Below are 13,097 nucleotides of genomic sequence, written 5' to 3' on the forward strand. Positions count from 1 at the left end.
CAACAGACAGATGTGGATCACAGGAGTTCACATGTACTGGCACTGACGCAGACATACACACACACACAAAAACCACATACACACAAACACACACACACCACATACATACACACACACCATATACGCACACAAACACCCACATAAACAAACACACTCCACATACACACACAAGGACACACACAAACACACACACAAACACCACATACACACAGACACACACTCCACATATGTTCACACACACACCACATACACACACACACAAACACCACATACACACACACCACATAACACACTACATATACACACACACCACATACAGGCACGCACATATTTCTGTAGGTCCTACATATATCTTCAACAGAAACTCACTGCACTTCTCCTGTTTGAGATCACAAAAGTGCTCAATGTAATTAAATTCCATCAGTTTAAAAGGCACCGAATTAAAAACTATGATACCCAAAAATGAATGAGTTCAAAAAAGTTCACTTCAAGGACCCAAATTCATCTGCTAACTCATGAATGCTGATATAATGGCCAAAATGTATGCTAGATGTGTATACTGATAGGGATACATAACTGCTGAGAGTGCAATATGGTGCATCGTTGCCATGAAGGGGCTCTGTTGATATCATAAATCCTGAGCTTGGATGCTGAGCAGCACTTTGAGAGGACAGTGCAAGGCCACGTTAAATATGTTTCCGGTTATTCATTTCTTGACATAGATTTATTTTGGGGAAATGACCTTGAAACAGCAGTTTTTGCAAACGGGTGAATGCTTCTTGAAAAGAATAAGTGATGCGCTGGACTGTACTGATTGATTCGTCTGTAGAAATGGAAGCAACACATATTTAATCAATTCACAAATGTAGAATTTTAGAAAAATCTATTTTCTTTGTTAAAAAACACATCTTAAGAAGAGAGAGCTGATTGAATGTATTATCTTCACAGTGCGGCTAACAATGGACACTGATTGTCATTAAAGTGTCCAGCTTCTGGTTACCTTTCATGAGTAGAAAAGGTGATTAGACAATGGACCAAAAGCTCTGCTGAGTGGTTTGGGGCTGTCACTATAATGATGAATTTATAATTCACATATATGTATACACAGACTAGTGTGTACCTCTATGAGATGAAAAAACATGTGTTTGCTTACTTGCCTGTGAAAGCATAAATGTAATAATGAAAAGTGGTTTACTTCCTGCGAACCGCCTGTTTTGCAGTTATTTTGACAAGACCTGGATAGTTTGTGGTGCCAATGGAGTTCATATGAATGTATCTTCTTTCACCCCTCACCCCAGTAGACTGGCCAGGGCCACACCCGCATGGGCACAGGTGGTGGCTGGTGCCCTCCCTAGGGTCCTTTCAGCTGCTTGGCCTGGCCCCTGCACCTCTCTGTGGGGTTGGATAAAGTTGAATTGGTATTCTAAAGCCCAGGTCATGTCTTCCGTGGTACGGAATGGAGCCCTTCTACCTGCCGGGGAGGGCAGCGTGTGACTTCACTTGTGCCCAACAATGAGCATGTTTAATATTCTATAGAACGCCGAGCCACGCCACAGTGACGACTCCTATATATGCAACTTGTGTTTCAATGAAAGGTCGCTTTTATTATACTTAAGAAAAACATATCGACATAACATACAGGTAAAATAAAGTGCGTCACTGTCTGCAAAAAATTGGAAGAGCACATTGATAATAACTGTGCGAGAGTGTTCGTTCTCCGAGACCCTCTTTTTATCAAGGGAGCCCTCTGCACCCACTGGGGAGCAGATTTGAGCCCACAAACATGGCACCTTGCTGGGCAGGCGCGCGCGCTTCCCCCGACTAATCCGTGTCCGGTGCCAAGAGCATCCTTACCCATGCTGCAGGGCAGTCTTCCTCCCAACCGACAGCCCAAAAACCAGGGAAACATTTGGACCGCAGTTCTTGGCATAATTATAAAGAGTGTTCAGTGGCGAAAAAAAGAGTCCCTCGGTTGAACATCCATTTTTACCCAGACAAGCTTCCGCAACATGTCCGCCTAGAATCATAGCAATTATGTACATGATTACCAAATAAATTGCCTGACATTAATCGCTCAATTAACTCTGAAGTAAACAAGGCACCCTCACGTAAAATCAAACCAGAAATAAGTAACCTGAAGTGAAACCCAAGTAAAAATGACATGCAGGGTGTGACAACGTTACTAGGGCATCAGGCCAGAGGCAAGCATGTCAAAGAGGGTATGCCTTTGATACCATGGGCTCTTATTGTCTTATCCTTCCACTCCCAAAACTTTAATGAAATGGCCAGTGGCCCACCGGAAATGACGCAAACGCCTGTCCAGCAATATCTGGAACCCTCCCCGAGCTGGTGGTGATCGTTATGGTGAAAGGGGACTAGTGAGTCCCTTCTAAACTACCAGCCACTCAAACCAGTGACTCCCCATTCAGGTAGCTGGCTTCTCAGAAGCACAGCACCAAGATCCTCATGAAAAGCCTGCTGCGGCCTAGCAATGGCGACTGTGCCCCAAGCCTGTGACGTAACATCTCCATCCGGTGGCAGCGCTCATGGTAACCAGATCCAGGGTAACCAGAGGGAACGACAGTTCACGTTTTAGTGGAAACACCAGGCCAAAGGTGGTCATCTCTTAAATAAACCGCGGGTGGAAGGTAACCCAACGACACGCCCCCTACTTCTTCCACTGTAGATAACGTCAACGGGAACGACGACATATACATGCATTTATATTATCAGTCAAGAATCCCAGCGTGCCCGTTTAATCACTTGGTGTGACCCTGGGTGAGTTTATCTTTCCTAGCCAGCCGAGGCCATGCGCTAGTTCGCAGTGAGTTCGACCGGTCCATTCATTGGAAATGGGGGATGTGTTTATGGCTGTGCCCCCTCCGGGGTGTGCCAGGGGTGAGGTGTGTGTGTGACCTGGTCACGCACTCTGCAGTAGAATAAAGGCCTCGTTGCGGAGCGCCCACCGTTATCTGTGGTGTGTACACATTGATATGACCCATCGTGGGGAAGGGAGAGAGAGGCTCCCGCGGGGCGGCGCAGTGCGGGGCTGGGAGCTGCCCAGGGCGGCAGGGCTGCTCGCGGGATGCGCCTGGCACGGGATCGAGCGCCTGGTGGAGGGTGATCAGACCTCAATGCGCATCTATAGCGCTTGGTGTGAGTTCACCTGACACAGACCCCTCCAGGGATGGGCGGAGGGTCACCGGCACCCCTGCCTGGTCTCCAGTCCCTGAGGTGTGCGTGGGCTGGCACGGGGACCCCCCTGGCACAGACCCTGCGAGCCCGGGGACTCGGGCACTGTCTTCTGCCCACTGCTTGGATTCAAAGGACTCTCACACGGTGTGTCTGCCCAGAGCTGCCCCGTCTTCGGCAGACCCCCTCACACACACCAGGGGCGAAACGCGGACTTACAACCTGTTCCTTCTGAATCTCTATCGGTAACAGTCGCGATTTCGTTTTCGTCGGTGGCGCCCGGGCATCAATCACCCCGGAGCCGGCGGGCCCTCTGCCAGCAGCGAGCTAGGGAAGGAGCCGGAGGAACAACATATGCGACGGGCACGAAGCGTCCGCCCTCCCGGGCGAGGCAAAGGAGTGTGTTTCATGTGTACGTATATAATGTGTACGGATTTAATGCGATGTGTCTGCACAGCCGTAGCAAGTATACAGTGGGAGATGTATTCAACGCAGTGGTGATATGTTTCTATGCACGTGTCTGGTATTTCACTGTTTCTTTCATAGTGTAATATACGCATGTGATGCTATTCCAGCATGTCACATTATATTGTATTATGTAACACATTGTGTGTTATATTTTTTAAAATTAACTGTATCTTATAACACACACACATATGAATATATTATATTATATTATATTATATTATATATCATATTGTATTGTATTGTATTACATTATGTTATATTATGTTATGTTATGTTATACTATATTATACTATATTATAGGATATTATATTGTATTATATTATATTATACCAAAATGAAAGCTTGCTTCTAATTCCTCTATTACGGTTGAGTTTTAACTTCTCTAGTCACCTTTATTAACGAAAAGACGCACTGACTCAACGGTAATAAATTATTACACATGAGTTGTGACATCATTGTTGCCAGATACTGCAGCCCTTGTAAAAGAGGAGAGTCAGGGAGCCAAATTACAGTTGCATTTACGGAACATTGCTCTTTGTTTTAACTGCTTATCCAAAGGGAAGTGACCAGCAGAAGGGAGATATTGGGTCCATATATTTATCTTTTGCATGCTGTAGGTCATTACAGGAAAGACAACCTCTCTGTGTGTTTCTAGACATTCTTTTTTAATCAGCTTTACATGTTACGGATTTTAGTATATTTTTGAAAAAATGACGGTTTTTGGTGGGTTTAATTTCATATTTGAGATTCTGCTTTTATTTATCATGTCTGCAACCGCACTGTCACTTTCATATGAACGAGCGAGATTCCCCAAGAGGTTCGTGAGAAGAGTGATGTGTTACTGTGCATTACGCGGAACAAAATACCCTCTACTGTATATTAAAAACACATTGAAAGTCACCTTGGAGTTTCAAAACCTAATAATGCAACTTAGCTTTGGTATTGTACCTTTATATGATCCCGGTACTCCCTGGTGACTTGGAATATCATTGTAATGTACTCGGATCCACTGAAATTATGCGATTTTACAACAGCATTCCCCCATAATTGTGGATTTGCCACATACATTGCATAATCCATCATTATCATCTGCATAGTCTGCAGGATTTACAATAAATGCTGCTTTAAACTAAAACTGATGAAAAGTGACTAATTCTGCAGTAATACACGCTGCACACAGCAGAAGCCCCTTCGCAAAGGGCGACCGGGTCCTATCTGTTGCGTATCGCTGTGTTTGGGTGTTGAATTGGTATCAATGGGGTGAAACCTTTATCCCACAAAAATGCGCTTCATTTTGCGTAAAATTAGCATTTTTTTGTCACATGATTTAGTCCACTTTGCTACATCATTTAGTCCTCTCCTGCTGCACAAATCCAGTGGCCCTGCATGTACTATTATATTATAGTATATTATAGCATATTATATTAGAGTGTATTATAGTGTATTATAGTATGTTATATTAAATTATAGTGTATTATAGTGCATTATTGTATGTTATATTAAATTATAGTACATTATAGTATATTTTATATTCTAATATATTATAGTATAGTATAGTATATTAAATTATATTTTAACATACATAGTATCAGATTATACATTTGCATATTGCATTAGTATTATATTGTATGATATTGTCATATAAATATGTTATGTTACATTTCAATATTATACCCCATGATATATAGTGCAGTATTCTACGACTCTTTTGAGTTACAATATTTTATTTACATTAATGTATTATTTTATCACATTGTGTATTGATTTATGTTGTTTTTCGCAACGTAACGAAAAGTTATATGGTATGAAATTATATAATCTCTTGTCATTTTATAAATTGCCGTGTAAAATGTATCACGAATATTCCTGAAAGCATTGCTGTATGGTTTCTGCTCTAATATCTGCTCAGAATGAAACACGGGCGTGCAGCATTGAAAGGGAGATACCCAAGATGGGAGAAGTAAACGTGAGGAATGGACGGAAGGCTCCGAGGGACGCGCATTACTCCGACGCCGAGCCTGCCCTGATATTATTACCACGACCCCTAACCACAGCCCCAGTGAGAGGTTCCGTAATCCACTCACTGCGCCCTTTGTCGCTATGTCTCTGGCCTCATTTGGGGAAAAAATAGCGCCTTGTCTTCAATCAAAGGGACTCGAGGCGGAGACGGCAGCCCTGCGGGGGTTACCTTAACTCCTAGCGGGAGCTGGCGTGTGTGGAGACTGGAGGCAGCCTGGGTACAGATGGGAGGGACGAGAGAGTGGCACGGTTATTTTTATTTTTAATATAAAGAGTGCGCTGCGAATGTCATGTGCGCTTTGTGAATAGCACACGGGCGCGTCACTGCGAGGTCTGCGCATTATTCTAACAAGATTCTCCACATCTTTTCTTTTAAACTATTCTCGGTTGCTGTAACTATGTTAAATACGGTAACCACTGAAGACAGGTTTTACCTACATCAGAGCCACGTGTGTGTGTGTGTTTGAGTTACTCCAATTTCACTTAATCCGAAAAGAATGGAGGGCACTTGTACAGACTCCTTTTTGTATTTATTAAATAATACTCCCTTTATCCAGGCAGCGCGAGGTTTTCCTTTAAATGACTGGAAAAAAAACATCCCTATGTGTAGACTAAATTTTGCTGCAACCGTATATAATTTATGCAGCAAAATATGCATCTTACTCTCTGGCAATATGGTGTCATCCATTGGGCGCACAAATATTTTTGTGAAATTTGGAAATTATGCTGCCAATTACATGACAAATGCTGTATGCTTTATCAAAAATTAATTCATGAATGGTAAAGTAAACTAAACTTTCTAAATCCGATCTGTGCTCACTGTTAGTCGCATTTCAGGAAATAACTTTTTCAAGTTAACTACCCAATGATAATCTTGTATTATAACAGTAAAACATAAGTTGTGACCTAATAAACAAAATGTTACTTATCAGCTGGGTCAAGTGAAGTTGGGCACAGAGATTCATGCATTTGCTATTGCTGAAGATAGACCTGGGTACTAAATAGCAGAATCCAATCACTGCGAGTGTAACAAAGCTGGACTGATATTCACAAGAAAGAAAATAAAAACATAACATAGTCAAGCATGCAGACACCCTGAGTGCAGGCTGGTTCCACATCATTATCTCTCTCTCTCTCTCTCTCTCTCTCTCTCTCTCTCTCTCTCTCTCTCTCTCTCTCTATATATATATATATATATATATATATATATATATATTTTTTTTTTTTTAATCACCAAAATGCTCCGTTACCAGGGGCACACTTTTAGCCAGCCGGTGCAAGTTCAGGGACGGGCTTTCCCTGCAAATTCAATTCTTCACCAAAAGAAATACTCGCGCTCCACCAGAAGTATAATTATGCAGGTTTAATTTTCATTAAAGTAAAGTCCACATTTGTAAAGCGCACAATCACCCGTAAGGGTCTCTAGGCGCTGGGGGGCCGTCGGGAAGATTAAGCGAGCTATTGCCCAGAGTCACATGGTGCTGGGCTAACCTGCCACCGGAGCCGGGGATCGAACCGTGGTCCCCAGATTCCAGCGTCAGTCGCCCTGGCCGCGGCGCCACACCTCTCCCATGTAAATACGTGTAAATATATGCAAGTAAAAAACGTCATTTGTTTTGTTAAAAAAATTATATATAAAAAAATGTAAATATGGAACTACCAGGACCACAATGCCTCATAACTAGGCGATTGTGACCACCTGGTATAAAAAGGTGAAACTGAAAAGGGACCAATGTTTGTAACCGTGATCAAGCAGCGGATGCTGTGAAACGCGTTGGTGAAAGCTGAAAATTAAACCTGCATAATTATACTTCTGGTGGAGTGCGAGTATTTCTTTTGGTGAAGAAATATATATATATATATATATCTCGCTATATATATATATATATATATATATATATATATATTCACTGAAAAGACAAATGTTACAGGCGATTTATAGATATGTTCATATTTTACACACAAAAAACATAGAAATTAAGCGGTTATAGTTACAGTTATGTCAAGTAACTATCACTCTTGCCTGCTGTATATTGTGTGTGTGTATATATATGGATTGCCAAAGGGGGCCACGGCACACAATTCATGCTGTCGCTGTTTGTGGCGAGACTGATTTTGAGATGGGCAGAGAGAGGCACATCACGGCGAAAACAGCGCTGAAGGACTATTTACTTACCTATCCCAATTGGGCAGGAGGCAGCGGTGTGACACTAAAAGTCCCAGCAGGTATTGGGGAAAGCAAATAAAGAGCTTATCGGAGCGTTTTGAAATAAAGTGTCAGCTGATATGCTAATCGTGGAATGAGCCTATGATTAAGGGATGAACCGAAACGCGTCAGGCTAAACACTCAGAGATTGGTGTGCTTCGGATGCCAGAAAAAACAGATTGCAGTCTGCGCGTGTGCACCCTCAAGTGCTGAGCCCTCGTATTGGAAATATATATATATATATATATATATATAGATATATACGTATGACCAAGATCTTGCTTGAGATCGAAACTCGTCGTCCTCTGACTGCTGAATAAACCCGCGTATTCTAAACTGCAAACCTGGTGTGGCCCGCCTTTTCTGCGGTTCCTACAGAGATTCTTGTTGTATATATATATATTCACTGAAAAAACCATAGGTTATAGACCATATATAGTTAGGAATTAGCATTTACAAAACCTTGAAAATTCACTGAAAAAACCATAGGTTATAGACCATATATAGTTAGGAATTAGCATTTAAAAAACCTTATTTTACTCACACAAAACCATTGAAATTCCATATATAGTTAGTTGTACTAACTATATATCGCGCACCCGCAATCCACTGCTGATCATGTCACATATTACATCATTCATGACATGGTCAGTGACATCACTGATGACATCACTGATGACATCTCAAATGACATCACTGATGACATCACTGATGACATCTCAAATGACATCACTGATGACATCACTGATGACAACATCCAGTGACTGTATGTTTCTGTAAAGTTAAAATATGTCTTACATATTGAAGAATGAGTGGATGTATAAGTGTCTGGATGAAGGATTTAGTAGGTGCATGACTGACTGTATGAGTGAGTGAATAAATGTGTGTCACTGAGTGCATGGGTTAGTGACTAAACTGTCTTAATTTGTGCATCATTATGTCTGTTGTTCTGTAAACTGCTGCATGTGTTGATCAGTAGCTATATGAGTAACTATATGGGTTATTGATTAGTTGCCCAAGTATTTGTATGGGAGACTGAGTGTGTGTGTGTGGGTGGCTGGGAGGTGTATGACTCTGTGCATAGATGTGTGAGCAGTTGATTCACTAGATGTATGGGTTCAAAAGTGCATGTAGAAACACCTGTATGGGCGGTTGACTGAGTGCATAGGTGAGTGAATGGATATCTCAGTGCTACATGTCAAAGTAAGTACATATGTAAAACACAGTACATGTGACAGTTGACCACTGCGCCTCTGGCCTGGTCGCCCCCCTGCTCCGCGCCTGCCACTGCAGCCCTGCTTACCTGCTGAGAGTTCTTTGCCGACGCCGCCAGCAGCGCCCCAGCCGCCGCTGGGCCGCCCGCTCTGCCGGTCCCGTTCCCGCGCCTCCTGCCTGCGGCCCCGCCCCCCCACCACACGATTGGTTAACCCCTTCCCGCCTCCCAGCGGACCCGCCCTCACTGCTCCCCTCTTAAGGGGACCTCGCCTGACTCTAGGGAGCGACCACTGCGCCTCTGGCCTGGTCGCCCCCCTGCTCCGCGCCTGCCACTGCAGCCCTGCTTACCTGCTGAGAGTTCTTCGCCGACGCCGCCAGCAGCGCCCCAGCTGCCGCTGGGCCGCCCGCTCTGCCGGTCCCGTTCCCGCGCCACCTGCCTGCGGCCCCGCCCCCACCACACGATTGGTTAACCCCTTCCCGCCTCCCAGCGGACCCGCCCTCACTGCTCCCCTCTTATGACGCCCCCAGAGCGACCGCGCAGCGGACGCGCGCAGCGGGAGCACCGATTGAGCGCCGAAGGTGTGCCAAAGGTAAGCCCGTCTGCGCCCGTCCGCGCCTGGACCGCGCCCAGTGCCAGGACCCCTGGCCCCCGCAGACCCCAGCCCACCCGCCAGACATACGACGCCACCACCCTCAACGCACTCAACGCCGGCCGAACCCCTGGATGCTACCGAGCCACCCCGAGACGCACCCACGGACCCTTCATCTGCCAGGCCTGCAAGTTCTCCTGCACCCGGACCTGCACTGCACCAGCACCCACCAAGCCGAACTCCAGCAGCAGCCACCTGAAGTGCATCCTGCTCAACACCCGGTCCGTCCACAGACACGCCGTCGAGCTCTGCAACCTGCTCGACACCACAGCCCCAGACGTTGCCTTCCTCACGGAAACCTGGATGAACGCCTCCTCAGCACCCGACATCGCCATCGCCATCCCGGGCGGCTACAAGATCATCCGGAGAGACCGCGTCAACCAGACAGGAGGAGGCATCGCCATCATCCACAGGACCACCATCCGCATCACGACCAACACCGACGACACTATCGCACCCGCCGAACACCTGCACTTCCAGGTCCACGTCAACCCCAAGACCACCCTCAGAGGCACCCTCATCTACAGACCCCCGGGACCACGCACACAATTCAGCGAGGACATCGCCGACTTCATCAGCCCGCTCGCCCTCCCCTCAGCCGACTACATCCTCCTCGGGGACCTCAACTTCCACCTGGAGAACAACGACGACCGCAACACCACCACCGTGCTGGAAAACCTCGCAAACCTGGGACTCAAGCAACTGGTGACCACCCCCACCCACCTCGCCGGACACACACTCGACGCCGTCTTCTCATCAAGCAAAGACATCGCCTTCAGCCACGCCACAGGACTCCACTGGACGGACCACAGCTGCGTCCACTTCACCTTCAGAAGAACGACGACCCACCACCACCAGCAACAGGTTGCCCGAAGAAGCTGGAACAAGATCACAGCCGACCAGCTCGCCGCCTCCCTGAGGCAGCACCCTCCCGCCAGCTCAGCGAACCCCAGCCAGGCCGCCGACAACCTCACGAAGTGGATCAGCAACTGCGCGGACGAACTCGCCCCTTTGAGGAACCCGCCCAGCAGACCCGGCAGCAAGAAAGCCCCATGGTTCACCGACGAACTCAAGAGCTCCAAGAAGAACTGCCGAGCCCTCGAGAAAGTCTGGAGAAGGGAACCAACACCGGACAACATGACCACCCTCAAGCTTGCCACCCGGAAGCACCACCAACTGATCCGCGCCACCAAGAAAACTGCATTCAAGGACAGACTGGACAACAACGCACACAACTGCAAGGAACTCTTCAACATCGTGAAAGAGCTCTCCAACCCCAACGCAGGAAACAACGACATCACCCCATCGCAAGACCTCTGCAACTCCCTCGCCTCCTACTTCCACAACAAGATCGCGGACATACACAACAGCTTCAGCAGTCAACCATCGCACACAACGACCGCAGCAACGCCACCCACCACCACCCTCCGCGCCTGGACTCCGATCAGCACCGATGACACCGTCCGCATGATGAACTCCATCCACTCCGGATCGCCGACCGACCCCTGCCCTCACCACGTCTTCAACAAGGCCGACACTGTCATCGCACCCCACCTGCGGGACATCATCAACACCTCCTTCGACACCGCCACCTTCCCGGAGAGCTGGAAGCACGCCGAACTCAGCGCTCTACTAAAGAAACCAACAGCGGACCCCACCGAACTCAAGAACTACCGCCCCATCTCGCTCCTCCCGTTTCCAGCCAAAGTCAGCGAGAAGACCGTCAACAAACAGCTGGCCGCCTTCCTCGAGACGAATGGATCCCTCGACCCGTCACAGTCTGGCTTCCGAGCCAACCACAGCACCGAGACCGCCCTCATCGCTGCCACCGATGACATCCGAGCCCTGATGGACAACGGAGAAACAGCGGCCCTCATCCTCCTAGACCTCTCCGCCGCATTCGACACTGTCTGCCACCGCACCCTAGTGCAACGCCTCAGCAACGTCGGAATTCAATAGAAGGCACTGGAATGGATCGTCTCCTTCCTCGACGGAAGAACACAGAGAGTCCGTCTACCACCGTACAAGTCAGAGGCCACCGAAGTCATCTGCGGCGTCCCTCAAGGATCCTCGCTGAGCCCCACCCTCTTCAACGTCTACATGAGCCCCCTCGCGCCCATCGCACGCCAACACAACCTGAACATCATCTCCTACGCCGATGACACCCAGCTGATCCTCTCACTGACCAACGACCCCGCCGCTTCCAGAGCCAACCTTCAGGAAGGGATGAAAGCCGTAGCCGAATGGATGACGACCAGCCGCTTGAAACTCAACTCAGACAAGACGGAAGTCCTCATCCTGGGCTCCTCGCCCTCCGCCTGGGACGACTCCTGGTGGCCCCCCGCCCTGGGCTCCGCACCCACACCGACAGACCACGCACGCAACCTGGGCTTCATCCTGGACTCCTCCCTCTCCATGACCAGACAAGTCAACGCCGTCTCCTCGTCATGCTTCAACATCCTGCGCATGCTACGAAAGATCTTCCGGTGGATCCCCACCGAGACCAGGAAGACGGTCACCCAGGCCCTCGTCACCAGCCGACTGGACTACGGCAACGCCCTCTACGCCGGAACCACCGCCAAGCTCCAGAAGAGACTCCAGCGGATCCAGAACGCCTCAGCCAGACTCATCCTCGACATCCCCCGACGCAGCCACATCTCCGGACATCTGAGAGACCTGCATTGGCTCCCCGTCAACAAGAGAATCACCTTCCGTCTCCTCACCCACGCACACAAAGCCCTACACGACCAAGGCCCGAGCTACCTCAACAACCGCATCAACTTCTACGCTCCCAAACGCCACCTCCGATCAGCCAGTCACGCCCTCGCCGCCGTCCCCCGCATCCGAAGATCGACAACAGGAGGAAGGTCCTTCTCCCACCTGGCCGCCAAGACCTGGAACTCCCTCCCGACCGACCTGCGCCTGACCCAAGACCACCTTTCCTTCAGGAAGAAGCTCAAGACCTGGCTTTTCGAGCAGTAGCAGCACCCCCCCCAAGCGCCTTGAGACCCTCCGGGTAAGTAGTGCGCTATATAAATGTTCATGATTGATTGATTGATTGATTGACATATATAAATAACTGTGCATAAGAGCCAGTGAATGTGTGAGTGGCTGTATGGATCATTGTGAACTTGTATCAGGCATTGTAAAAGAGAGTAAATATGTGTTAGTATATGTTTAAATAAGTAAGGTGTGTATAACTGTATAGTTGAGGAAATGGAGGTGTGATTGATTCTTTGCATGACTGACTAGGTGTGTGAGTAACTCCATGGATGAGTGACAGTCTGTGAGTGTCTGTTTACACTGAGTATATCTAAAGTTATATTAGAGTCTGAAGAGGTTCATCG

At 47.7% G+C, this 13,097-nt stretch overlaps 1 long non-coding RNA gene across 1 annotated transcript in view; it reads left to right on the plus strand.

The window, feature by feature from the left end:
* Positions 1–3,072: 3,072 nt before the first annotated feature.
* The window catches only part of LOC144827335 (uncharacterized), a 108,870-nt gene continuing 98,845 nt past the window's right edge, over positions 3,073–13,097 (plus strand). Inside the window, exon 1 of the long non-coding RNA XR_013610143.1 lies at positions 3,073–3,604. This is a non-coding gene — a long non-coding RNA (uncharacterized LOC144827335). The remainder of the gene's footprint in view (positions 3,605–13,097) is intronic.

This window comes from Lissotriton helveticus, chromosome 4_1 (assembly GCF_964261635.1).
Source record: "Lissotriton helveticus chromosome 4_1, aLisHel1.1, whole genome shotgun sequence".
Taxonomy (NCBI): domain Eukaryota; kingdom Metazoa; phylum Chordata; class Amphibia; order Caudata; family Salamandridae; genus Lissotriton; species Lissotriton helveticus.